Source organism: Convolutriloba macropyga, chromosome 4 (genome assembly GCF_964194025.1).
Source record: "Convolutriloba macropyga chromosome 4, txConMacr16.3, whole genome shotgun sequence".
NCBI lineage: Eukaryota > Metazoa > Xenacoelomorpha > Acoela > Convolutidae > Convolutriloba > Convolutriloba macropyga.
In genome coordinates this window covers 40,802,756-40,829,135 of record NC_134471.1, presented here as the reverse complement: position 1 = coordinate 40,829,135, position 26,380 = coordinate 40,802,756, and the positions used below count along the sequence as shown (strand labels likewise).

Genomic DNA, 26,380 nt, shown 5'->3' with positions numbered 1-26,380 from the left:
CAAAGTTCAGGAAGCAACACGCAACAGCACCCGGGTCGAGGTTTCGCGGTGAATTTTCGTAAGAAATGCGGTGAAAAAAATAATTTTCACCGCGTATTTCTTACATCTTTTTGCGATGAATACGGTGAATCGCGGTGAATTATTTATTTTCACCCCGTTCTCGGTATTCTTACGAAAAAAACACTTCCAAAGACTGTTTCGAACCTCCTACATCCTGCATGTCTTCAACTCCTTATTCCACTGCGCCAACTGTCACTTCTAACACATTTCTTGTGAATTTAAGTAAACATTGGAAAATGAATGCGGTCGGTAAATTTTTGTAAGAAATGTGGTGAATTTTGCGGTGAACTTGGTGAATTATTTTTCACCGCACTCATTTTTTACATTAATTTGCCACAAAAGTCGATGCGGTGAATTTTTGAAAGAAATGCGGTGATTTTCGCGTTGAATTTTTGTAAAAAATTCGGTGAGATGCGGTGAAATATTTTTTTCAACGCATTCACCGCAATCACCGCATTTCTTACAAAAATTCACCGCATTCAGCGAATTTCCTACAAAAAAATCAACCAAAAACCTCGACCCCGCAGGATCAACAAAAACGAATCATCATAGATCTAGCTGACACAATTTGTAGTCACTCTCAAGGCTCAAAGCCGTAGCCGTACGAATTGTACAGAAACTATTAATAAAACATTGACAGAAGCTGTAAAATCAAAATAATAGTGCTCTCACAGATTTGATTTTAAGCAGATGTTACAATTGAACGAGTTCACGGAGGCCGCGATTTCTTGAAGGTCTAAATAACTTTCAGGTTGTAATTTGAACAGTAAATGTGACAAAAATATCAATGTTATCCGACAAAATTTGGAGATTTGTAGTTTTCGTCATTGTGTTTTGTTTGACTCTCGGAAACAATAAGCGAAAAAATATGAGATAGAGCTGGTAGCCGCAGAAGTCTCTGAGATGAATCAGGAAAACTTAATCACATTGTTGTCAGGAAAAACCATTGAGAATTATCCTCAGACATGTTCAATCTAATAACACTTTTTGAATCGAACTATTGAGATTTTTTCTTCTCTGCTTTTTTTGCGTTGCTCCTAACGAGCAGCACAATATTAGGGGATGGCAGTTGTAAATACAGGTTTAAAAAACGAAATACTCGATAGGCGTGATTTGGATGCATACGAGACTTTGATGTATGAGCAATCAAATTTTTCTTACAAAGGAGGTACATTAAGTAGAAAGAAAGACTAAAAAGTGAGTGGTTTCTGAAGATCTAAAACGTTATATTCTCTTTATATTAAAAAGAAAACAACTCAGTTCCTGTTGGAAGAGATTAAAATAAGTTTTAATTTGCGTGTCAAATTTTGCTGGTTTCAGTTTTTTTCCACAAACCAAAAGTAAAAACATAATCCAGAAAACTCAATTTTCAAATTGTCTTTTCACTTCTCGAAGTAAATTTTCGTGCAGTTAATTGAAGCCAGAAAAGCTAATATGTACGGATACTCATGCTTTCATGTTCTGTAGCTTTCATGTTCTTCAAAATTTCAGTGTTCAGCGATTTGATTACTGTTTAAAATTTGTCATTCTTTTTCTGATCAAGCATGCGATTGTCAGCAAATGGCTAGCAAGAAACTGCTAGATGAAAAGTGGAAACTTTTCCAGGATATTTCTCAAAAGATATGAATAGCATTAAATCAAATTTTGATACATTAAACATAAATAGAAGAGAACATATACAGAATAACTAACTAATCGGAAACTTTCCAAATTTAATCAGAATTTCTGAAAATGCACACAATTTTTCAATGAAAAATAGCTGGGGAAAACGAACATGATTGATTGTTAAAAACGATTCACAAAAATTTCCATCAAGACGCTAAATTAAAAATAAAAAAATACCAAAAAAGACGCTTCTGAGCAACATTTAATGAGGGGAGGAGGGGAGGAGGGGAGGAACTATATACTCAAATTGGTTTTTTTTTGTTCAAACAATTTTGGCCGATCGATATATCTATCGTAAAGAGATGAGACTGGTATCATTAGAAAGCTCATCCTGCGTAGAATATGGAATTTATTTGATTTTTCGTTTTTACAGGGATTAATAAGGTATAAACTTCTGAGAAAATGAGAGTGAATTCCGTCGTTTTTATTCATTTTTCCGGAAATTTTTACTAAAACGTCGTCAACTTTGCTAAAGTTTCTTTTTGTTTCATAAAAGTGTTGTTCACTTTTTAAAGACAATTATAGTCGACTATTTTTATTTAAATTTTTGTCAAAACTTCTCGCTAAATATTTCAAAATTAGGACTTTTTCATCAAAAACAGAACGAAATAAGCTTCTTTAGTCCACTTTGATTAAATTTTCCGGAATCACACATCCAAACACCACTACCACAATCTTTGCAGACTGAAAAGACTAAAAGGGGGCTTTCTTTTCTTCAATAGCTGTTGAGAGTGCTCTGTAATTAAAACTTTGCCGTTCTTTGCTAAATTTACTCGTTGATTCTCAAAATCGCAGCGTTTATTTTTGATATTTTAACTAACAAATTAGATAAATATATACAACATTCGAAAAAATAAGTGTGCCTAATGAACAAGCAGTATTAGCAGGGCTAGCTTTGGACCAATCTTGGACTGTTACAATCCAAAATAGTTCGAATTGCAATCAGCTGGATTTTTTTAAATTAAATTAGTCGATTTTTATAATTTTAAACGAACAGAACATTTCACATCAAAACTCAGTAGCGAGAGGACCAATTGGCTTACTAAGCAGCTCTAATTTATTGCATCCAGTTTTTTACTAGAAAGCTTATGGTCGTTTTGACTTTTAAAAAAATTTAGTTTTTAAATAAATAATGGCTTATTGAACTTTGCCTCTATATTGTTCTTAGTTTGGTCAACTTGTGGCTTAGTGTCAGCAAAGAAAGAATGCTTTTTCTGTCTTCTGATTTAAAATTCAATATTTTTCTTCGGTTTTACACCTATAGTTCTTGTTTTCTGGCTTTGATACTATTAGATTTCACATTAGTTTTTTTTAGGTTTTTGTCGTTTTTTCACCTTTTCTATTTTTTTCAAATTGTCACGTTAATTATTTTTTCCCATATCACATTATTGGCTTGCAAAGTAAAGCACAATTGATTTTATTAAAATCTTTAAAATATAGATTATGTTTTTAGCGGCTTCGACACTACTTTCCCGAAGAATTTAATTGAATTTTTTATTTTTGTCTTTAACTGTCGTTTTTACTTTGTCTTTTTAGTCGTATGAAATTTCCAGAAAAATGACAGATTTGGAAAAAATAGATCAGCCAATACTCTGATAATAGCAGATAGCTGATGGCTTTCATGATTTTGAAAAAAATTGTTTCCCAAATGAAAAAACACATTAACATCGCAGTTTTGTTCCTTTTATGTCTGTTTGTTACCTAGTCTTGTTAATTACAGGTCGCATATGATATTATTGCTGTCAAAGGAAGCTGTCCAAAAATATTTGTGTCACAAAATCTAAGGATTTTAAACAGTTTGTTATAACTTTACTGGCTTCGACAGGGGATTTTCACAAAAAAGATAGTAATTTAGTTTTTGGTTTTTGTCATATTTGAAGTTATTTTTGTAGACGTGAGACCTATTCTGGATTAATGCAAGTCTCAAATGTTTTTTTGGACAATTAATGAACCTATTTAACTATTTCCTCTTGTAATTAATGGCTTTCATGACTTTTGAATAAATTTTTTTCGAAAAAAGAGTACTACTTAATTTTGGCTTGTTTTCGTTTTTGTCCGCTTCTTACCTAGTCCGATTAATCAAGAAGTTGCATACTACGTTATAAGTGTTCAAATACATTGCAATCAAAAATATTTTGAGGTCCAAATTGTGCCTTTACGGCTTGGAAAGCGTTTTCGCGCTAGTTTTAATTGATTTTTTTTTGTTGTCCATTTGTTGTTCTTTTTGTATCCACATACAAAATTGAATACCGACAGGTCCCATTGCCCTTCTTTAGAGGCATTGGTGACAGTAAACATATGGGATTTTTTAGTTGATTTCTAATAGTATTCATTACTTTGAAATAAATTGTTTTTCAAAAAGAAATATCGTAATGATTTTTTTAAAAAAAATTAGCGAATTTTTCAACTTTACTGTTTTTGTTCTTTATTGTCCAACTGTAATTACTGCATCTCACAGAAATTGGGCTACTGGGCGATAGGCGCCATTGATAAAATTGCTTCCTCGCTGTTTCTTAGCACATAATCAAATGTTCACAACAGAAAAAATCAACGGGAAGAATCTCAGAACTCACATGAAGACTGGTGCAATAAAAGTTCAACAACTAGTCAAGATTTGAGAAGATATCTAATTACACAACAGAGGGAAATTAAATTAAGAAGCTGTATTACTGAGTTTTACTCTAGGAAAAAGATTGATCTCTGTGGCGACAATTTTGTGTCAGCTCTCAGTAATGAAACATAGCTGGATGAGCCCATAACGAGTCGCTGAAGGGGTTTACCTGCAGTAAATTTACGTTGGATTTTTTTTACAGCCGTTTGAATTTCTAGCACATTTTATTCCATGACGATTCTTGCTCAAGAATGTTCAGTTTACAAGAAAGTTATAAAAGAAGTCTAGTCAAGCTTTGCTCTCATTGGTTTTTTTTACTAGTGCATCATTTTTCAAAATGCTCAGAAAATTTTAGAGTTCTGTTTATTTTAAGAAATAGATCGCAATAGATATACTTCAAAACAATTGAATTTCATCTAACTAATCTAGACCACTCGAGATCCCTAGGACAATACTTACACTACTTGAGAACTACATAAGAACTTTTCTTTTTCTTTTCCGGGATTAAAAGAGTTACACGTTTTGATTATCTTTAATTCAGAAAAAAATCTACTATTTGACGATAATATTCGAGTTTTTTAAACTTCCATACAGTTTATTTCGTTTCCTTGCACTACTGCACGCTCATTCTTGGAAGAAATGTGGATTTTTGCAAACTGTTTTGTATTTTATGAAGCTCAGAAAAACATTGCCGCCGTTTCGGTTGTAAATACCCAACCATATAAAAAAAAGAATATCCTGTGCATCGGATCATTATCCTGCAATGATTCTTCTCTTTTTTCATGTAATTTTCCGTTTTTTGTGCTATCTGAATGTTAGATTTGCACAAATTTTAGAAAATGCAGATGTTAATCTTACCAGCTTTTTGCAAGACTTTCATTTGAACAAAAATTGTCTTGACAGTTTCTTAGATAAGATTTTAGCTTACGTGGGAGAATTTCTTTTACTAATCATAACTAACCAGATAATTTATCACAAAAATTAAAGGACTAAAATAGCGTTTTTATATTTCCAGGATCAAATTCTTGACTGTTTCCATTGTTTAAATGCATAGAAACCGTTACCACCAACGAATAAAATTTTAATTTTGCTTAATCGATCACACAGTTTTGCTGTCATCGTGAATGAACAATCGAACGGATTCGAATCGCATCGGAGCGCTGATTTTTATATCCTTTCAAATCTTTTGTTTTTATTTTCAAGTCATTCTACATCATGTCACTTTTTAAGTCAAGTTTCTATTAACGACAAGGGCCATTGTCATTTTTTATAGGTCCAAAAGAAAGTCTATCACGTATTCGGAGAATTGCTCATGGCTTTTATGACATCGAGGGGTGTTTTAAAATTTCTTGAAGAATTTTTTGAATAATGCTTGCTTTTTTATATCTTTATACCATAGTCTCCTTATCAATATTCAATTAGCTTCCGTAAGGGGAATAAGTGAACTTATCTACTGCTTTGAGTTTATACTTAATTGGTGTTACACCTTTGAAACAATCAGAAATTAATTTTTTGCTCTATCTCAATCTTATTTAGATAACTTGTCTAATAAATGTCAAGTGCCATCCGTTTCTTGGCGAAACAGAACGTAATCTCTTCATGGGTCTCACGTTTAAACTATCGTCTTTTTAATTTTAACACTACGGTTATTCTTAAAACTTGGTGATTTCTGGATTTTGTTTATAATGGTGATTTTTCTGTGAAGTGTTGTTACGTTAAGACAAATTGACAGGTTCCATTGGCATTGAAAGGAGTCCCAAATGAACATAAATTAAGTCTCCAGTATTTTTTTTAACGCTTAGACACTTTTTTGTCGAAATTTTTATTTGAATTTCTGGTTTTGTCTGCAGTTGATTTTCCGTTGTAGTGGTAAGACTTACTCTGAATAACGAAAGGCTTTCATGGCTTTCTTTGAGGTATTAGTGAACTTTTTGAATGAGTTCAGTTGATAGTTAATGGTTTTAATGGTTTGAAATGACAAATAATTAGACGTTTTATGTTCCTCTTTTATCAAATTCTAATTCAGCTCCATTAGTGATGGGTCTCATTCACTTTGCGGTTATTCAAACTTTAAATTTCTGTACTTTTTGTGGTTTAACAGATGTTTCATGTCTAATATGTTTTTTCAACAGAACTTTGTGAGTTCTTATCCCGGCCAATATGTGGTTCTCTCTTCTTTTTTTTTCACATGGCCCCTTTAATTGATGTTTTATTGAGAGCTAAATTAACATAATTAATTGTGCAACTGATAGCTTACGATTTTACGTTGTACTTCTGTTAGTCAAATTTTTGTACTTGTATTTCAATACGTTGTTTTTGTGTAAATTATTTGTAAATTGACTGTCTCTAATTGTTTTTCTTCTGTACTCTTATAACTTAGTATCACTAGTTTTGGGTTCCGTTAACTTCCTAGGGAGTTACATGTTGATCTATCTACCATTTTTAGTTAAGAGCTAATGACCGTGTATTTATGAAAATAGTTGGTTTCAAAACTTTCAAAGATTTTTGAATTTTTCTGCATTTTTTGTTCTTTTTGCGGGTTTGTGACCTAGTCTCATTACAGACAGGCTCCATGTGCCGTTAGTAAAAAGAAAGAACATTTGTGTAGTTTAGGTTTCAGTGGATTGTCTTTTGACCTTGTTGCTAAGTGCCTTCGTTTTCTCTTTAAATCTTTTTGTCTCATTAAGGACAAATCTCATTGGCGCCCCAATGCGGCACGGCATTATTTAATTCATTCAGTTGTTTAAATTTGTAACGAATTTTTGAAACTCAAACACCATTTTTTCTTGCAGTATGTGCATTTTTGAAAGTCTCCTTTGTCTTCATTTGGTAGACAAACAAGTACAAAATGTGGGATGAACATTATCTGTAACCCACATTATCTGTAACGCACATCACCGAGCCTCCTTGTTTTGTATAAAACCAACGATAGCGAAAATTTTCCGTGCGCGTAACCAAAAATAAATCAACAAAGGTGTACAATGCCTGAACACAAGTCACTGACTGATTCCGTTTGCTGTTCTAAGCGATCAAATAGAATGGCAACTTATATTTAGGTCACTGCATTTACTATTTTTACGCGAAAACTAATAAAACAACAATATAACTGGTTATAAAACAAGTTCTATAAACAAGCTGTAGTTGAGTATTTTAAATAGGCAGTATTTAGATACGAAAAAAAAATATTCCGAAATTTCTAAAAATAGAACTACAATCGCTGATTACAAAATTTGTAAAACCGGAACTTTTTTGAAGTTATTTAAAGACCTCGTTAGGACTAGTTCTCATCTAAACTTTTTTCAAGGAAGGAGAGTAGGGGCGTCTGTAGCGAAACACATTCTTGATAGAACAATCAACGATTTCTACTGCAAGAGATAAAATCCTAACCACGGAAAAAGGTGCTGATAACTTTCTCACGTAAGGTCTATTGCAATCAGGAGCTGAATATATTTATCTACCCATCAATAAAACGAATAATTTTAATAGCTTTTAAAAATTACTTAGGCCAATGACGATAACTTTTCTCGAAATCTTTTTTGAATAAGGTAGATAAACTTCTTCTTGAACTAGTCAATGAGATAATTGGGATTGCATTAGAAATTCAAAGTAAATACTTACCACTATCCCCGGGTGACACTATTTGACTTACCATTAACAGCACCATACCCCCAGACGGCCAGTAACTAAGGGGGGAAATTAAGCGCAAAAATTTGCTAGCAAAATGTTAAATGGTAATTCAATGCCAGGGTAACAAGTAGCCATAACTCACAAATTCCATGGCTATATATTTGTACATGCCACAGTGGTCTAGGAGGACTGTCCGTTTTTTTGCAGCAATGTTAATTTGCGCAGTAATGGTGTTTTTTGGGGGTAGTAATGTTGTTTTTTACTTTAACCTTTGCCATTTTTGTTTCTTTAACAAATACACGGGGCTATTTTCTCCACTTCAAAAGATTCCACCTCGAATACTACTGATAATAAAACTCTCCTTGTTACACTATCATTATATTATTCTTTTCTTTCGCTACAATCCCTACTAACAACTACTATAACTCGATGCTAGAAATCGAAGAGTCTAACAGGAGAATGGAATTATTGGGAAAACTAGAGCTAGAGAATGTTGGTTAAAATGGGGAAGAATAAAAAGAAAAGCGGTAACAACTATTTCAATTTTGTGGTGGTAGACTTTAAAAACAGAGGAGGGAGCGGCTTATTCATCGTGTCTACTGCAGTGATAAAAATCTTTTTGATTTCAGCCCCACTCACCTTTGGTTTATATTCACACATTAGCAAATAGTCGAAATCCTATATGTTCGAAAAAACTTACCGCAACTCACCGCGAACAGTTAAGTTAAAAATTGTAACGTTTAAAACAGTGAAAAACAATTTAAATTTTGGACTTGCTGGCCTGTACAGTTCGAATAAAGTGCAATGATTGCTTTTGTTTGTTAGTTTCAATTTTGCTGAATCTTAGGTAAATTTTTACAAAAAACGGTGCATCGTAATTAGCAAAATGGTCACAAATGAACTTTTTATATACAGACGGTGTACTGAGTTAATACCCTTTAGTTTTGGTACACAAACATTTTGATTGAATTTCGATTAGCATTTCCTGCCACTTCCAAGACTTCAAAAGTGGTTCAGATCTTTTGTGATTGAAGTTTTTGTTCATTTATTAAACAATTAATTTAAAAAACTCCAAAAGCAAACAGCGACTTATTTAGTAGAAAAAACGGTAGTCACTTTTAAAGAGGTTTGATTAAATAAGCTTTGACTTGATGTTTATAAAAGAAACTGACCGTTTTTTGGATTGTATAGTTTTTGTGTAGATTATTCTACTTTTTCTGAATCATTCAAATAAAAGGATAACCAAAACTAATCCTAGTAGAGAATCGCCACCCCTTCTGTGCTACACTTTATCACAATATTACGTGGCCTACAGTTTAGATCCTTAATTTGCTATTGTTTAGCGAGTGATTGACCCATGAAACAAATATTTTCATCACTGTCACGTAAAAGTACCAATTCGGCTTGGTGAGCGTTCAATTGGGCAAGGCTCTGCTGCCCTTCAAGGTAAATTAGGGCGCGTTCTCCAACCACAAAGCAAATGTGAAGTAATTAGATTCACAAAATTGAGACTCTCTCCGACTGCATATAGTGCAAATTAGACCGAATAATAAAGTGAAAGAAAGAGCGAGAGAGTGAAAAATAAGAGCCGAAATCAACTGAAAACCCCTGAGGTATAAACGGGGGATTCACTCTTATTATTTATTTCAAATAAGCGCTAAATTAAATCAAACATGTTTTTGTTTCCACCAATATCGACAATGATCAAAAAACGGTTTTCACGCACAGATCAAAAAATATACAAACAATAATCACTATATTTCCACCAAGCAGGGATATGAACAACTGTATAAAAATTCGTTTGCGGTCAATTAGCGCACGCCTTTTTCAGCCACAAACCTGAACAAAACTGTTTATCAAGTAAAATAAATTGAGATAGAGGAGTGAACGAATAAAGCAATATGATGAAAACTGTTCACCAAAATTTACTCATTAAAAATGAACAAGTGTCTTTTGTTTTTTGAGGTGGCTTAAGTTTTCAGTCTGTTTTTGTGACATTTGTTAGGAAGCTTATATTGTCTTCCCTCCCTATTTACGCAACTCCTTCAACTGTGTTTATTGAGCAAGTGCTATCTCTGTTTTTCCAATGTCATTTTTATGCTTTCTTCAATGCCAAATAAATATCTGGTTTTTGTTTTTATTGTGCTTCGTTCCTGTAACAATTCAAAATTAGCTTTCAATCCTAAGGCCGGCCTTCAGTTTCAATGGATTTTAAAAGCGAAGCCAGATTTAAAAGTCACAACCAGCTGGTAATTTTTCCAAAACAACAAAATTTTAATATTACACATTAACGCACGAGACTCTGACAAGATCACATTGTTCCGACCCCACTTGTGGGGGTAGGAACTATTTGCTCAACTGTTATTTTTTGTTGAGTCAATTTTGACCGAGCGATATATTTATCGTTTGACTGAGCAATATATTCATCATATGAGTGGTTTCACAAGAAATCCCCTCCAGGGTAGAGTAGGAAAATAAAAATCTCTTTCAAACTATCGCAATTTCCGAGGACTTATCGAGGCCTAAAGTTTTTGGGAACAATTCACAACTATCGTTAATTTTTGTCCAATTATGTGATCATTTTCAAAATTTTTCCAACCATTAAGCAATATCGATGCTATTGTTTGTCTCATCGTGGTTTCTTAGAATAAAACAAACTGGGGTTTGGATGTAGAGTTTTCAGTCTTTGCAGCTAATTTTGTTTTTCTTTGGGACCATTTGAATTTTGTTTTGGTTTTGTTCTTGTGATTTTCCGGCACAGTTACGAAACATAATTTTCTGGCTTTCTTGATAAACATTTATTCTTAATTTTGTTGCCTGAAGCGATCGGAGTTCCATTAATGATTTTGTTGTCTTTGACACTAAAAGTTTCCATAAGGTTTTTGTGCTGTTTTGTTGCTGAGTTCCTATATTTAAAGGTCTCACTAACTTTTGCATGGAAACCTGGATGAACATAAATAAAATGCGGAGCTTGTAGTGCAAAGCAGTGATCACATTGAACCTATTAAATTTAATAAGAATTTTTGCAAAAAATTTTTAAAAACATTGTCTACTTTTCAATGCTTTTCTTTAAGTTCTCATATGTGTGTGTGGTCAAGATGTGATAAATTGTTATCAGCAGCGTCTTTTAAACTTCAATGGCAGACCCGAAATAACTCATTCACGACTGAGTTTGCGATTATCTGGCTAGTGTAACATCTTTTTGAATTCACAATTAAGTTTATGATTAATGAGTGAACGCAAAGGTCATTTTCTTAATTTTCGGCACACAACGAAGAGTTATTGAGCTCAAAAAAAACTAATTGGAAACAATTAGAGGCCAAGTAGGCCAATAAAATACTGGAATTGATACAATTAGTTTTTATCCAAAAAAACCTATGAAATTATTTCTATTATTGAAGACTTTGCGAATTTTTGAGATTTGACAAAATTTTGTAGATTTGTTAAAATCTGCCTTATTAGAAATATCATTGAATGCAGTAGTGGCAATAAAAAACTTCTGAATGATTTCAATGTTTAGCTATAATTCGTGGGCCTTAATGTTTTCGAGAAAACATAATTGAATTTTGAAATGTGACAGCTTTGTTTTTTTTATAAGTAATAATGACCTTCAATATATTTTATTAAAATTTTTTCTATTAAAGAAAGTCATTAATGAAGTAACGCTGCATCTAGATTTCCTTTACGGCTGGTGGCTATTGATAGATTTAAAATTACAGAATTTCTATAGGTAAAACTTTTGGGTTTTTTTGTTATTCATCTGGTTGTTTTTCATTTTGGTTCTGATTTTGTTTACAAATGGGCTCTTTAAGATGGTTGTTTACAAATGGGCTCTTTAATTATTGTTGACTTGATTGATGACAAGTTCAGGTTATTGTTTTGCAGAGGCATAGTTAGAACGTCAATTTTCGTCGATTTGAACACGAATGATTAAAATTATTTGAAAAATAAAATCAAATTTTCAAAATATTTTGCCCTCAATATTTTTTTTGCTATTTCTGAGGTTAATGTTCTTAACAAACTATCCTATCGGCTTCAGAATCAGTCTCAAATACTGCAGCTTAGAAGTTTTGGATATTGGATTTTACTCGTAGGCTGTATGGGATAAGAGTCAAAGTTTTTCAAAAACATTTTATTCAAAATCCTTTTGTGATTTTGATTCCGCATATGCTTGCTCGTTTGAATTGATAACGAATACGCAAAAACAATCAATTTCCAATATGTTCCATTGGCAAACAAGACCGATTGAATTTGCGAGTTACCCTAAGCCCTCATCTATGAACTATATTTAAGATTTTAAAATCTAATCAAATTTAAGTAGAGACCACTGTTTTTCTTAAAATCCAATACAATTTGAGATATAACTTGAAAAACAATCAGATGTTGATTTTTGTATCTAACTTTTTGTTATTTGGTAAAATTAGTTGTTCTCATAATAAAATCCATTTTTGTTTCTTCTTTAGAATTTGCATTAGAGTTGGTTTCAAGTCTGTTGTTTCGTTTCTGCTTTTGTTCATTTTGGTCGGTTGAAAAAATTTTATCTCACATGTATGAACCGAATTTTTTGAAGACGTCTGTCTTTTTTAAGAATCCAACAAAGTTCAAATAAGATTTGAACTACTTCCTTAGAGAAAATATATCTGCTTCAATTGCTATAAAATCTAAAGAAAACTGTGGATTAGCAGGTCGGAACAGTATGTGACATGGCACATTAGCGAGCCTCCTTGTACAGTTCCTATTCTATATATCAGTTGGGATTTCAAATTTTTGCTCTAATTTAATAACTAGTTTTAAAACTTTCTGATACAATTCTACGATTTTGTTGATATCAATCAGTTTTGAAGTTAATTGAATGAACACTTCATAAATTTTGACATTAAAAACCTGCCGAGGAGAGTTTTGAGTTTTGAAATCGAACATAATTAGATTGTAAAGACTGATCACTGTGAACATTGGCTGATTTTTGCAAATTTTGATATATCCTGCTATATAAAATTAGCTTTTCTTTTTGAATTTCTTTTAAAAATGTTTCATGCAATGATTGTTTTTGTGTTTCATTTTCAGAGTTGGTGCCTGAAAAAATCTCAAAGCTTTTTTGTTTTTGCTTCGACCCATTTTATGGAGGAGGTACTATGTGCTCAACTGGTTTTTTAAATCAGTTGTGGCTAATCGATTTATGCATCATAGGCAGTTGAGAGTATTATCATTAGTATCATTAGAAAGATCGTACCTCGTAGAATGTAGAATTAAAAATGATATTGGAGGTTTGCTTCTTCCATGCAGTTATAGTTAATTTTTTTTGAACATTAGGATGACATTCGTTGTTTTAGTTCACAGTTTTGGGAATTTTTGTATAATTTGTGTCAATTTTGCGGAAAATTTGTTAAATTTGATATCAATGGTTTTATTTATTTTGCTTGTAAACAAAGAAGAGGTTTGCTGACTCGTTTGAATCAGAATTTTGGTATCAAACATTGCCGAACTTTTCAGAACTCAGCTTTTGTTGAGAAAAATGGCAGCAGTATAGATTTTAGCCATCTGTTTTTCTCAATTTAATCAGAATTCGAGACCTAAAAGCCGCTAAGACTTTTTTAATTTAAGGATTTACTGGATTTCCCTACCATTTCTTCAAAAGTTTTTTGAACTAAAAGTTTTGACGGTTTTTTCTAACTTATACAATCATTGTCCAAAATGCATTATTTGTTTTTGCTACAATAAAATTTTTGTTGCCAACTTATCTATTTCAGTAAATTTTGGATTATTTAGATATTGTCACCAGACGGCATCAACATCATGACTAGATTTTGATTCGTCGTGGTTTTTGACAGTGAAAAGTTGTTATGACACTATTCGAGCGAGAACTTTGGCAATCAGATGTTGATTTTTGTATCTAACTTTTTGTTGTTTGGTAAAATTAGTTGTTCTCATAATAAAATCCATTTTTGTTTCTTCTTTAGAATTTGCATTAGAGTTGGTTTCAAGTCTGTTGTTTCGTTTCTGCTTTTGTTCATTTTGGTCGGTTGAAAAAATTTTATCTCACATGTATGAACCGAATTTTATGAAGACGTCTGTCTTTTTTAAGAATCCAACAAAGTTCAAATAAGATTTGAACTACTTCCTTAGAGAAAATATATCTGCTTCAATTGCTGTAAAATCTAAAGAAAACTGTGGATTAGCAGGTCGGAACAGTATGTGACATGGCACATTAGCGAGCCTCCTTGTACAGTTCCTATTCTATATATCAGTTGGGATTTCAAATTTTTGCTCTAATTTAATAACTAGTTTTAAAACTTTCTGATACAATTCTACGTTTTTGTTGATATCAATCAGTTTTGAAGTTAGTTGAATGAACACTTCATAAATTTTGACATTAAAAACCTGCCGAGGAGAGTTTCGAGTTTTGAAATCGAACATAATCAGATCGTAAAGACTGATCACTGTGAACATTGGCTGATTTTTGCAAATTTTGATATATCCTGCTATATAAAATAAGCTTTTCTTTTTGAATTTCTTTTAAAAATGTTTCATGCAATGATTGTTTTTGTGTTTCATTTTCAGAGTTGGTGCCTGAAAAAATCTCAAAGCTTTTTTGTTTTTGCTTCGAACCATTTTATGGAGGAGGTACTATGTGCTCAACTGGTTTTTTAAGTCAGTTGTGGCTAATCGATTTATGCATCATAGGCAATTGAGAGTATTATCATTAGTATCATTAGAAAGATCGTGCCTCGTAGAATGTAGAATTAAAAATGATATTGGAGGTTTGCTTCTTCCATGCAGTTATAGTTAATTTTTTGTGAACATTAGGATGACATTCGTTGTTTTAGATCACAGTTTCGGGAATTTTTGCATAATTTGTGTCAATTTTGCGGAAAATTTGTTAAATTTGATATCAATGGTTTTATTTATTTTGCTCTTAAACACAGAAGAGGTTTGCTGACTCGTTTGAATCAGAATTTTGGTATCAAAAATTGCTGAACTTTTCAGAACGCAGCTTTTGTTGAGAAAAATGGCAGCAGTATAGATTTTAGCCATCTGTTTGTCTCAATTTAATCAGAATTAGAGACCTAAAAGCCGCTTAGACTTTTTTAATTTAAGGATTTACTGGATTTCCCTACCATTTCTTCAAAAGTTTTCTGAACTAAAAGTTTTGACGGTTTTTTCTAACTTATACAATCATTGTCCAAAATGCATTACTTGTTTTTGCTACAATAAAATTTTTGTTGCCAACTTATCTATTTCAGTAAATTTTGGAGTATTTAGATATTGTCACCAGACGGCATCAACATCATGACTAGATTTTGATTCGTCGTGGTTTTTGACAGTGAAAAATTGTTATGACACTATTTGAGCGAGAACTTTGGCAAAACTAACTTGATTTTTTTTGTTTTCATTTCTATGCCTAGTACGGAATAGAATAGTTTTCACTCAAAAATGAATTACTAAGAGCTCAAATTTTTGTAACAATGATGCTTAATTACCTAAAGTTATCTTAACGCAAAAAATTTTACGGTTTTCATGACTTTCACTAATGTTTTTTGTCAACCTAAATAGAATTTTTACCCAAATTTTTTGTTCCTTTCGCAGCCTTGTTCATGCACAGTTTCAATAGTAAAAGATGCATTTGGTTTAAGCGAAACTTTTTTAATACTTTCAGTTGATACCTAATAATGGCCGTTATGTCTGTGAATTTATTTGTTGTATTAAAATCGTAGCTATCTTTTGACATTGCCAAAAATTTCTAAATTCTAACAACTCGTTGATTAGTCTCAAAAAACTTGGTTGTTTTATCTCAAGATAATAAAAAATCAGTACTTCTATTGAAAATAAACTTAGTTTCCATTAAATTTTTGTGATTTCTTGCTATTTGCTAGTTTTTAATTCTTTTTTAATTCATTGTCCCACTATAACATTAATGGCGGATTGTCGTGGCGTGGAGGAGTTTTAATTGTTTTAATAAAGGACCCCATCTCCGTTTTTTAGCGGCTTCAACACCATCTCAGAATTTTTTTGTAAATTGATTCGGTTATTTTCTTAGTAGTTTTTTCTTAGTAGTCCAATTTTTTGTAGTCTTATGGCATTTTCTGGATAATGACAGGTCTCAAGGGCAGTTGACAACAACTTATTTGATAATTTCTGTTGACAGTTATTGGTTTCACTAAATTCGAATTTAATTATTGCCAAACATGCAAGCGTATTTTCCAACTTTTTCCTTTTGTTTTTATATTGTTCGCTTCTTAAGTTGTCTAATTAATGACCTGTCTCTTCTGTTTTCTGGAGTTCTATAATTGTTTTTTTTTATGATATTTACGTTTTCATCTGATGCTTCTAATGAAGACTGTTAGGATTTTTGTCTGGTTTTATCTGATGCCATTTTGGACATAGCTATTAAGTGTTTGTAAAAAAATAGATATTGATTGTCAGTCGTAACTAAAGTGTAATTTTTTAATTGATTTTTTTGCTTATTTTGTCTCAAAAATTGATTAATGGCAGGTCTCTTAGCTCTCCAAGGTGGCACTAGTTAATTCAATGTCGCGCTAATGACCGGTTCAAAGGTCTCCAATGGAATTACATAAGATTCTGTCTAGTATTTTTAGATGAAAGCTGATGGTTGTTGTGAATTTGCGCACTCTTATTTTTGTTTTGTTACCCAGTCCCATCTCCTTTGAAGTGAACAACAAGTTGATACGATAAATTTAGTTTTTCTCGGATGCTATTCTGACTTTGGTAGTGATTTTGAAAAATATTGAATTTGACCGTAACTAATGTTTGTAATATGTAGTTGATTTTTTTGTCTCGTAGTCTGGTTAATGGCAGTTGTCATCGGCTCTCAATGTCTTATTTCATTTAGTGGTTTGCATTTGAAACGTTTTGTAAACTCATTATCTCATTAATATCGAACAGCATGTGCGTTTTTGAAATGATTCTTTCTCTTCCTAATTTAATAGACAATTAATTCAAAAAAAGGATGAGCCGGGTCGGAACATAAAGTGTGAACACATTACCGAGCCACCTTGTTCAACGTTATTACTTTTTCTCCATTGCCAAAACCGTTTGTTTTGATTTGTAGCAAGACATATTCCTAGAAAATTATCATATCAACCTATCAAAATTAATACCGATTTTACTTTTCTAACTTAACTCAATATAATCGGAACCATGTTTGTCCTTATTTCTTTGTTTTTGTTAATTAAATCTCAAATTAGAATCGTGAGGCAGACTATGAAACCCCCGGGTTCCATTTTTTTCTCTGAAACAGATAACGTTGAATTTAAAGTTTTTGAACCCTTAATTTGTTTTGTAGAAGATCAGTTAGAAACAATTTAACACCACCTTTTATTTGCATTGGAAAAGCATATTCCTGGCAGCTTTAGAATATCATATCTCTCCAAGTTTCCCGCTCAATCAGGGTACAAATTCCCTGTTCAATAGGAAATGGAATATTTACATATAGTATCCATAATTTTATCGGGAAAACAAACTATTAAGCTCTTGATTTCATCCTCACAGACACACTTCTATAGAAAGGTGCACATTCGACAGGTTTCAACTACCTTATCTCTCCAATTGCGTGAGTTTTGCTGTTATCCAGTACAAATAGAATATTTTGCAGACTTACATTCAGTAAGGATACTTAAGTAAAGAAACTTGCTGCAAATCAACTGTTATAAGTCCTCTGGACACACTAGTTAATCAAACCAATCAGCGACAAGGGCATTCTCGAATCATTAGTTCTAAAAACCTGCAGTCTCTGAATGATTGAAAAAAAAATACATAAAACACAGAACTTGCGTATGTATTTTTCTAGTAAGTCTAGAAGGACCGCCTTGTAAGTTTCTGCCAGGAACTAGCAAGTTCTTACAAGATAAACATTCACAAGATGAAGGGTTATCTTGTAAGATTCTTGTAAGTCGAATGGTGAACTTGTTTATTAACTTGTAATTCGAATGGTTAATTTTCAAGAGCCTTGAAAGTCGAACGGTTAACTTGTAAAAACTTTTCAGTCGAATAGTTAACTTTTCATGAAATTGCAAGTTGAAAGGCTATTTTGTAAGCTTCTTGAGAGTTCGTTCCGGTTGAGCTCAAACTTTATTGGTTAACTCAGTTTAACATTTAGTCATTTACCTTAGAAAGCGCGTGGGAGTTAGTTGCTCTATTTGGGTAGCATAATACTATGCGACCTAAATTGACAAAATTGTTACTTTTCAACTTTATCAACTCAGGAGGTCATTTTGCATTTCAATTAATAAATTGGAGATCTTAATTAGCTTCTTGACTATTGTCTTTTTTAAATATTCAAAAAATTTTTCACTGTTTTTGACTTTAATTAAGGTTATGTCACCATTTTTGTAATAAATTAGTGACCTTTCAATTTTATTTCCTTTCTTATTTTGTAACTTCAATTAATGCCTACTTTTCCAGATGCTGTATAATTTAAACATCTGTTGATATTCATGTTTTGCCAATGTTTTTATTTTTTGCCAAGATTTAGGCAGAATTTGTTATCCGGTAAAAAACTATTTTCTAAAAAATTATGTAGAACAAATAATTTGAGTTGAATGTTTAACGGACAATAACCCTGTTTGAGTCGAATTGTTAAATTTCAAAAGCCTTGTAGGTCGGCGGGTTATTTAGTAAGAACTTGTAATTCGATTGGATAACTTGTAAGAAATTGTTAGTCAAATGGTTAACTTGTAAGAACCTGCACGTTTTTGAAAGAAAAACTTGCAAGGCGATGCATCAACTTGTAAGAACTTGTAAGAAACCTGCAAGCAATTACAAATTAATCATTCGACTTACAAGGTCTTACAAGTTAACCAATCTACTTACAAGGCTCTTGAAAGTTGACCATTTGACTTAAAAGTTACTTACACGTTAACCATTCGACTTACAAGGCTCTCCCTTACAAGATAACTTTTCTTCTTGTGAACGTTTATCTTGTAAGAACTTGCAAGTTCCTGGCAAAAACTTGCAAGGTGATTTTTGTTGTATTTTTCGCCTTGTATTTTTTGCCAAAAACTTGCAAGTTTTACAAGATAACATTTCCTATGCTGTAGGAATAAAAACATTTAAAACTTCGCAAGTTATGAATGTACGTATTTGAACTTGCTTGATTTTCTATTTTCTTCAATTCAATCATAAATTCCTATTTGGAATGTTTGGAACTTACAAGTTAACCATTCGACATGCAAGTTCTTACAAGTTAACTATTCGGTTTCTACCCGGGTTATTAACACTTAAACCGATTTAACAATTGTCAATTACAGCGTATTTCGAAGAATTGTTCTAGATCCTTTACTGTCTTTCTTTGAAGTTATATATGATTGCTTAAATCTCACTACATGGGCGGGGGGATGCGGAGTTGTGCTCGGCTTGTATTGTACGATCGATATATTTGAAAGACGTAAAAAGACATTAAAGGTATCATTCGAAGGCCCATTCAGCGTAAAATTTAAACTGTTTTCCGTTTTTGAGTTATCTAGGTGGAAAGTGTTCGATGAATATTCAGGTCTTTGCCAAAAGTTTTACCTTTAGCGTACTTCCCATTTTTTGGTAAAATTTTTTTCACAATCACTTATTCACAATATAAATAACAAAAATGTTGTCAATAAATACGCAACCCACTATCAAGAATGTTAATAGTGTTTATGTGGTTTTTAAAACAGACCAAATTATTATTATTTTGATTAGCGAATTATTTTTCAAGATCCTCTCATTATTCGACTTTGTAACGTCATAAGAAGTCAAAATGAGGCAGTGGCTTTTATTAGACTAGAACAGTGACCGCATCAAAAAAATGGTTTTAAAGTTTCCAGTTTTTTAAACTTTGTTGCAAATGGAGAAGAAAGCCTTCAACAAATATTCGGGCTAAAGAGATAACGTTTTCCACGAGCGGCAATTAGACTGATGTTTTCGCTTTTTTCTATGAATTTTCTGCAAATTTTTAGCCAGTATAATTAAAATGACGACGCAGATTCCCTGGAGTATAAACGTTTTTTGCCGTGAATTCAATTATTTTCACCAAAATTTTAAAATTTTTTTATTTTTTACTCGTGTTTAATGTGATTCCTGTCTCTTGCCACATAATTTTTCAATGCTATTGACGGTTTTAGGATGCTTGAGTTAATTTGTTCCTTTCAATATATTCCTTTGTTTGAAACAACTTAGATTTGCACGTCAAATTCTTGCAAATTAGTGCTGACTTTATAGTTCTGCCTGTACTTTTTGTTCTTTTTTGAGGATTGGCCCTTAAAATTGTTCAATTAGAAAATAAATTAAGCTCTATAAGGAGGCACAAAAGAATGTCTTGCAGTACATCTTGTCAGTAGTTTTAACGGCTTTGACACTATATTCACGGTGTTTCCGTTATGTTTTATTAAGTTTTTGAGTTTTTCCTCAAGGTATCGCTCATTTTGTTCCATTATCTTTAAAAGTATTTATTGACAGGTAAAACTGGTCATTCTGATTGGGTATAGGTGAATTAATATAACGTTTCAATTCATAATTCTGATTCTGGTTGTTGTTGCTTCGACATCATGAATTGTCGACTGGAGAAGAAAATGCAGCTCTCTAAAAATGTTTGAGTCCGATTTTACAGGGCTCTTCGTCAATTTTTTTTGTTCTAAGCCTCGTCACTGTGTTTTCTTGTGATTTTTCTCTTTTTTTGTGTTTTGCTTCTATTTGTTGCATTTTAAATCATTAAATCTCATTAATGACAAGTGACAACGGTTTATCCAATGGTGCGTAGAAGAAATTATGCAGTGCCTTTAGTTAACAACTTATACTGTTTTTGGTTTCTACTCATTGTATAGCCGCCTTGCCTATATCTATTTCTGCCTGTTCTTGTTGTTTATACGCGGTGCTGTAACTAGATGAAATGATTAAGAGGTTTTTGACGCAGCCGCGAAATTATAATTTGTCAGAAGTAAACTTTAAGCATCCGTCTGTTTGAAACGGACGAAATCTTTCTTTTTGCTTAAAGGTTGCTGGCTTTTTTAGTAACAATGTTGACAACATTATGACAGCTTTGAAAGGAAATGAAACGATCCTCTTTACTGACTAAAATTGTCTTAAAAATATTCTGAGTATGTTAATAGTTTATTCTAAAAATTTTTGGGCTGTTGAGTTTTTTCTTTCAGTCCTTTTATAGTTTTTTCATTGATTTTTTTTGTTTCGTCTCTATATGTTGTTTTTTATCATTAATCTTCATTATTGACATGCAGCAATGATTGTGCAGTGCCTTCAGTCAAAAACGTATAGTGTTTTCAGTTTCTGTACCTTGAATAATCGTGTTACCTTTTGTATTTGTGCCTATTTTTGTTGTTTATATGCGGCGTTGCAACTATGTCTTGTTAGCGAAATTATTAAAAAGCTTTGTAAGGACCTACAAAAATTGAATTTCTCAGAGGTCAAAATTTTACGCTCTTACCGTTTTATCGTCAAAAACGTTAAAAGTTTTAAACCGGTTGTCTCCATAAACATTAAGCGACTTTTCAAATTTTCGTTTTGTTTACTGGTTTTCTTAGTGAAACATTTGATTCAATTATGACAGGTCCCAGCTGCTCTGTAACAAAACGAGACGATTCTGTGTATTGATTACATTTTTCTTGAAGTTTTTCGAGTATGATAATCGTGTTTTTAAAGAATTTTGGATTCTTGATTATTTTCCCTGCGCAGAATGTACTAATATCTTGTCTCTTACTCTCAAGGATAACAGGGCTCAGTCGTTTGTTGCTGTCGTCTTAGCTGCGTTTTATGTCATCTGGTTTTAGCTAAGATTACCGACTGAAGCGCCATTTAATTCGAAGTCTTTTTTAGTACTTTTTGTTTTGTGAATACAATTGTTGGAATTTAGTGGCCTTGGTGTTGTTTTGGTTGCTTTTTGATGATTTAACTAAAAAAAACACTTAATTCATAAACAATTAGTGACCGCGATGCAATGGTAACCAACTTTAAGTCGCGGCACCATTTTTCAATATGAGATTACTTTTTTCGATATTTGAAGCCAATACTTTTCAAGAAATAATTTCGAAAAATGCATGTCGTTGGTTCTTATGTTTATTTTTTTCTCCTGGTTTGCTTAAATTTTTTTTGTTTTGATGATAGATGACGTGGATTTGTTCTACATAATATGGCTTGATTGGATAACTGTAATTTCGTTTTTTTTTTAAATATAGAATTGAGTCTTTCTATTCACACTTTTTCTTGTTTCATATTGCTTCTATCTTAGCCTTATGTTTCATTGGTAGCTATCATTGGCTGATGTTAGGGTAAATAAACTGAAAATAAGTTTCTTAGCTTCTTTTCGGATTTTAATTGGGCACATGTGCTCGTATCTTTTTCTAAGCAGTTGTCTTCATTCATTTTACTTAGAATCATCAAATTGGGCGTCAAGAAGTCGAAGAACAATTTTTCTGCTTAATTCTGTTAATCCGCTGATAAATTTGTGTTCCTGAAATGATTTGTTTCTGCATGTTATAAAGAGGTTTTTTTATTCAATTGATCGATAAACTATTCGAGCGCATTTACTAAATAATATCGGAATATGCAAAAAAGTAAAAAAAAAAACTTCAGTAGCGAATAACTGAGTTGTGCAATCATGAAGCTTTGTATCTTGAATGACCTTAGTTTTTGAAGTTTCGAAAAAATGTAGAACTTTTTTTTGTATATTTGACTGGCCCATATTTCTTCAGAAACTGTTTTAATGTGGATTTCTTTATCAATGAAATGTGAACTGCGTTTGTCTGATCCTTGTCTGTGAATGAAAAACAACCAGAGTGATATTGGCCTCAAGTCTATATCCTAAATTGAGAGTACATCAATTTTTCCAATAAAAAGCATGGCCTATCATTTATTATTTTTAGTTTTTCCTATCTCTGCTTGATTTCGTAGATATATAAGCCACGGAAGCGTCCGGAACAACATGTGCTGACGAACATTAGCTGACCTCCTTGTTTCTATCGCGATGCCTATTTACTGTAATAAAATCTAATATTCAGATGACCCATTTGTTTAACCCGTTATATTCAAAATCATTTGACCAAATTTGCGTCCTGCTGATTGCATGAAGGATCTAATCCAGAAAGATCTAATCCAGAAATATCTAATTCAGAAAGATCTAATCGAGAAAGATCTAATCCAGAAATATCTAATTCAGAAAGATCTAATTAAGAAAGATCTAATCCAGAAATATCTAATTCAGAAAGATCTAATCGAGAAAGATCTAATCCAGAAAAATCTAATTCAGAAAGATCTAATTCAGAAAGATCTAATCCAGAAAGATCTAATCCAGAAATATCTAATTCAGAAAGATCTAATCGAAAAAGATCTAATCCAGAAATATCTAATTCAGAAAGATCTAATTAAGAAAGATCTAATCCAGAAAGATCTAATCCGGAAAGATCTAATCCAGAAAGATCTAATCCAGAAAGATCTAATCCAGACTAATCCAGAAAGATCTAATCCAGAAAAATCTTTTGCCAGAAACCGGCTTTCACTAATTGAGCATAAATTAGAGCTCACGATCTGCTGCGAGAAGCTGACGACAATGTAAATAATGACTGAAAATTACATTATTTTTTTGCAACAAGTAAATTAAAATTATAACCATACGGTTAAATATACTTGAAACAAAAATTATTTCAAATCATTCAAACAATAATAATATAATAAACATCAACAAATTTCTTAAAGAATCACATTATAAAATTTTCTTTTGATTGTTTTCTTCCTAAAAATAAAAATAACTTTTAAAAGCTCCTACGTTACTATTCAGAGGAATTTTTTCATGTTTTGAGAGCAAGAAATCATTCAACATTTTCTTAAAAACGTTTTCATTTTTTGCCAGCCGAAGCCAATGTGGTAACCTATTCCATTTTTGTACGCATTGACGAACAATCGAATTCATTCCAAAGCTGGTTTTGGCATTTTGTCTAATTTTGAATTGTTTTGTTCGAGTAGGAGTAATTTGATGGAGACTCAGATACCCGTGAAAGTTTTCAGAATTCTCTGGCATAGCGATATCATAACGAAATTGATTAGCGACGTTTTTGCTATTATTAGCTCAGCTGGTAGTGTCTTTGTCTGGATTAGCAGATCTCTCGCTTTGACATACTTTTTGCGTAGAAAGCACACCTTCATACCCCATTTAATCTGTCGGTTAAGGCGTTTTAGGTTTTTTGCAGATAAATTTTGAAAAAAGATTGCCGGAAATGATAAGTGTGAAAGCACAAGTGATTTTAGAAAAAGAATTCGCCCGTTCAGGGGAACTTGATGTCTTATAAGGTAAATTGATATTATAGCATGAGCCATCTTTTTCCAGGTTTTTTCCAGCTGCTCCTCGAAACTAAGATTCCTGTCAATTTGAATACCAATATATCTGCTACTTTTTTGTGTTGTGAGAACTTCATTTTGGTAAAAAACGGATCCGAAATCTGAATTATCGCGCGAGAAAAAGATTGATTCGGTTTTCTTTGTATTCAAAGTTTATTGAATACTAATATAGTTAGTTTATTCTTCTCTACATATTCTTCTGTTTTTTGTAAAATTTCCGTGACTTTTCCATGCAAGCTACCTTTCTGTCCACAACAGACAATAATTGTGTCATCTGCGAATTGAATTACCTTTTCCGTTGTGCTTATTTTAGATGAGAAATTGTTCACATATAAAAGAAAAATGAGTGGTCCTAAAACAATTCCTTGTGGCACACCGTGATTCAAAATTTCACAATCAGGGAATATGCCATTAGGTTTTTACCTTTTGTCTGCGGTTGGCAAGAAATGAAAACACTAATTCTTTCGCTTCCTGGGAAAAACCATACACTTTAATTTTTTGAAGGAAAATGTTATGCGAAATGGAATTAAACGCTTTTGCAAGGTCTAGAAAAATAGCAACAGTTTCTTTGTTTTGATCTAAATTAGCCGAAACTGTTTCAACCAGTACTAGAATTGCATCTGTTGCAGACTTTTTTCTGAAATCCGAATTGCTCTTTGTTTATTTTTTTATGCTTATCAATGAACTCCATCATCTGATTCAGAAGGAGGCGCACAAAAATTTTGCAAAACTCGGAGCTACAGAAATTGGTCAATAATTTGTGCTATCCAATTTATCACCTTTTTTGAAAATTGGTGTTACATAGGCTAGTTTCATTTTAGTTGGGAAAATTTTCTCCTTAATGCACTCATTTAAGGCGAATTGTAGATGGACGCCTGTAGTTCATCTGCAAGACTTTATGAGTCAAATTGAGATTCCACCAGGTCCTGCTGCTTTGTTATCGTTCAGCGAGTCAATGACTGAATAAAGTTCTTTTCTAGTCACAATTTTGAATGTGAGTTCAGGTATATTAAGTTTATCAACGTATTCACAAGCAATATCCAAACCTTTGAAAACACCTAGATTAGCAATTGATCTGTTCAGACAATTGACAATTTTTTTTGGTTCCCTTGAAATTTCACCACTGTCTAATCTGATTTCATCAACCTTGACAATTCTTTCATTCGGACTGGTCTTTTGTTTAATGAATTTTCATTGTTCCTGACTTGTTGGTAGTTTTTGGAAGAAATTGATGCAAAAATTGTTGTGCGCCTCCATTAGTCTCCTATTAAATAAATTTCTTAAGCGCTTAAATTGTTTGTACGTCTCGCTATCAGGAATTTTTTTCCATTTATTGAACAAAAAACGTTTTTGTGCAATCAAATTTTTCAATTCTTGTATTAACCAGGGCTTAGAATTCTCATAAGTTTCTCCCCTTTTTAACACTCTGAATTGGTGCGTGTTTTTCAAAAATTTTCTCAAAAATATCGAGGAATGAATCAAACATATCGTTGCCATTCTCACATCGGTACATTCTACACCATTCGGCGAGGGAAAGATCTCTGTTAAATTTAGAGCATGAGAAAAGTCGAAAATTTCTCATAGTTTTTATGTTTTCACTCTCAGATTTCATTGAGAGGTTTGATTGAAAAAAACAAGAAAATGGTCGGAGTTAAAAAGGGTTGTTGTGACATTGTAGGCAATTATCTGATCTTTTGAAACAAAACAGTGATCAATAAGTGTGAATGTTTTATCAGTACCTCTGGTTGCATCCCTTAGGTTAACAATTTCTAATCCTGAATTTGACGCAAAAATGTCTAGTTTACTTTTTTCTGTCTTGTTCAGATAATTCAATCAAATTGTAATCTCCCAGCAAAATAACGTTATCTGTAACGCTATATGCTCCCAATAAGTTGGTACCTAACTGATCAAGAAAATACTCACCATAACGTTTGTTTGTGCAATAAGAGATGCTAACAAGTATTTTTTCATTCAAAGGGTCAGTTATTTCACCCCAAATGGATTCAAAAAACTCTCATCAACCGTTTCAAGGCTTGATTTAATATCGGCGGTAAATTTTTTCGGGACAAAAATACCTACTCCTCCTTT

The 26,380-nt window shown here is 32.3% G+C and overlaps 1 protein-coding gene across 2 annotated transcripts in view; it reads right to left on the bottom strand.

Annotated features, from left to right (window-relative positions):
- LOC142337673 (uncharacterized) overlaps nt 1-26,380 on the bottom strand; it is a 120,492-nt gene that overhangs the window by 90,735 nt on the left and 3,377 nt on the right. The window contains exon 2 of one of the 2 annotated variants that reach the window (XM_075387098.1): nt 7,986-8,249. The gene's annotated coding sequence lies outside the window, so the exon portion shown is untranslated. Of the gene's footprint in view, nt 1-7,985; nt 8,398-26,380 lie in introns of those variants that run through there. The other variant, XM_075387095.1, reaches the window with a different exon arrangement.